This window comes from Hyaena hyaena, unplaced genomic scaffold (assembly GCF_003009895.1).
Source record: "Hyaena hyaena isolate Hyena2069 unplaced genomic scaffold, ASM300989v1 scaffold_30, whole genome shotgun sequence".
Taxonomy (NCBI): domain Eukaryota; kingdom Metazoa; phylum Chordata; class Mammalia; order Carnivora; family Hyaenidae; genus Hyaena; species Hyaena hyaena.
In genome coordinates this window covers 5,496,163-5,498,841 of record NW_024080662.1, presented here as the reverse complement: position 1 = coordinate 5,498,841, position 2,679 = coordinate 5,496,163, and positions in this window count along the sequence as shown.

Genomic DNA, 2,679 nt, shown 5'->3' with positions numbered 1-2,679 from the left:
CTCGCCTCAAGGCTAGACAAGTTTGGGGCGCTGCTCTTGTTCCAGGGCTTCCTCTGGGATCAGGCTGGGGCTGCACCGTCAGGCTGGACTCTGCCGAGGGGGAGTGCCAGCCTTTTCCTTCCTACATCGGCTATTGCTACGTGCGTGCACGCGCGCATATGTTAAGCAGAGGAAAGCAGTATAAAATTCAGTTTTTAAACATGTCTTAGGCACAGTAACTACATTATATCTCAATCTCCCCTGTGCCCTTGGAGGAAGGCAGCATGATTATCATCCTTCCTGTTGTACAGACCAGGAAACTGAGGCTCACAGAGATGCAGCTACCTGTCCAAAGTCACACAGCCAGTGGGAGGAGCTGCGATTTGAACCTGAGCTGTCTGGGTCCAGAGTCTTTGCTTACAATCACTTGCTGCTGTCTTTCATCTCATGAGCGTTCATAGTCTGAAACACCATAAAACTGGAGTTTAACAAAGCATATCTCTGGGTGGAGGAACAGAAAAGCAATTTCTCTGCTTTTGGCTATTCTGCATTTTCTAAATCGTCTGCAGTAGGTGAGAAGTGTTGCGTACTAAGAAAAAGAAAGGCTTTAAAATATTGAGGGTTCTTGTTGGGGGAAATGATAGGTAATTTCTGTTTACTTTTTCCTTCTGCTTATCTCGTCGGTTGCTTTTTCTCCAGTGGAGTCACATTACTTGGATAACAACAACAAAAATAATAAGCCCATTTTTCAAATGCTGGAAGGCAGGGCCTGAAAATACCAACAGAGATTATCGCTCTGTGCTGAGCGATTATGGGAGAGGTTGTGACTTTTTCCGTTTGTTTTCTTTTCTGCCTCTTTGATTCTCCATCAGGAAATTACCCAACGTTTTTAAAATTAGGGGGAAATGATCGTGTAAAGTCCTGGGGGTGGGGCAGCTCCCCGGGGTGCACCCTCTCGCAGGGACTGGTTGGGTGGGTGGGTCTCGGCCCCTGTGCCCAGTTTGAGTTCCGAGGGCTGATGGGTGCAGGCAAGGGTCACGGGCTCTGCATTTCTTGGAGGTGCCAGCACTGTGGATCTTTGAGCAGGAATGCCCCCTTGGGGGCTCCGTAAACAGAGATCAGACTTTGTCACCACCCCCTCCCTGTGTTGGGGTGACGATGACAGAAGAGGCATCAGCTCAGGCAGCGGTCAGAGTCGCCCTCCCCTGCAGCCCAGGGTTCCGATCGAAAGTCAAGAGACTTCCTGAGCAGCTGTTTTTGCCTCTGACAACGAGAGGCTGACATGCGGCCAGCATGCAGTTGGTGTCCTATTATTGCTCTCAAGAAGCATAGAGAGGATGCCCGCTCCCCACTGCAGAGTAAGGATCCTGGTCAGAGAAAGTTTCTCCCTTGCAGGACGTTGAAGTGGAAACTGGTCTCGGGATGGAGCAGAGGGGGCAGATCTTGAGGAAGACCTGTCTGCAGAAGCTGCTTCCCCTCTGCCACCTGAGGGACGTCCCCGGCCTCTGGGTGTCCACCTGTGCATGGTTTCTCACGTGTGCTCCATGTTCCTGCACTCGTTCTTGCAGATTCCCTCTGCCAGGGTCGCCCCCATCACCTTGCCACCTGCTGAACTCCTATTCATGCTTTAATACCCAGTGCCGTTTTCCTAGGAAGTTTTCTCTAACCCCCGGCGGGGCCCAGCCCTCACTCTGGGGTCCCCCAGCCTCGATTTCTCCCTTCAGCCTGGCCCTGGCCCTGTGGGGCTGGGAGTGCCTGGGTTTGGCTCTGCATTTCAGCCAGCGTGGATATCTTCAGGACGGAGGTCTTCCCTGGGTCCAGAATCACTGGGCCCTGGAGCCGAGCACAGAGCAGAGGCGTCCATAATAGTTGTAAACATATGATGCACCAGCTCCTGGACCTGCCTTCTTTTTCTGCAAAGAAGTCATCTGTTTCCAGGCTCAACGTGGAGCACTGGCGGCCCCTAATTTTGTAGCCAAAGGGGAAGATTTGAAGGGAAATCAGCCTGCAGTTCCCCCGCGGAGCTGGCTCTTGGGGACAGCTACAGGGGGAGGCCAGATGGCCCGTGGCATCAAATACTCCTGACGCTGTCATTCTGTGAGAGGCAGCTGAAGTTTTGGCTCAGCAACACACAGCTCTCGGTGAGATTTCTAGTACTGGGAGAAACCGGAAGCAGGACCCAGACCCCACCCCAAAGGCCTGGTGAAGTGAGGCCACATGACAGTGACAGGGCAGGAAGAGAGCAGGAATCAAAACAGTCCTCACACGTGGAACACCATGCCCGCCCCAGCAACTCCACAGAAACGGGACACAGATGGGCCCAACAGCACCACTGCTAGTCACCCTGACCAGAATCCACCCAAAAGGCACCTCCGCGGGAGGATGGAGATACTGTGCTGGACGCAGTCTGTGGAATAGTATACGGTCAAGAAAAAGAGTCATGGCCCAGCCCACCCCCACAGGGAAGGACCTCAGGGTCATTATGCTGGAGAGCTGCTCTCACCTCTGTGTGACTCTACCCCAGGCCAAACTACTAAATCAGTCCACGTGATACACCGCCTTAACAGAAGGATGAAAATCACACGATCATCACAATCGATGCGGAAAAAGCATTTGACAAAATCCAATGCCCGTTCATGGGAAAAAATATTCAACAAGGAAGCGAAGTGTGCTTCCACAGAATGATGAAGCCATAAAGAA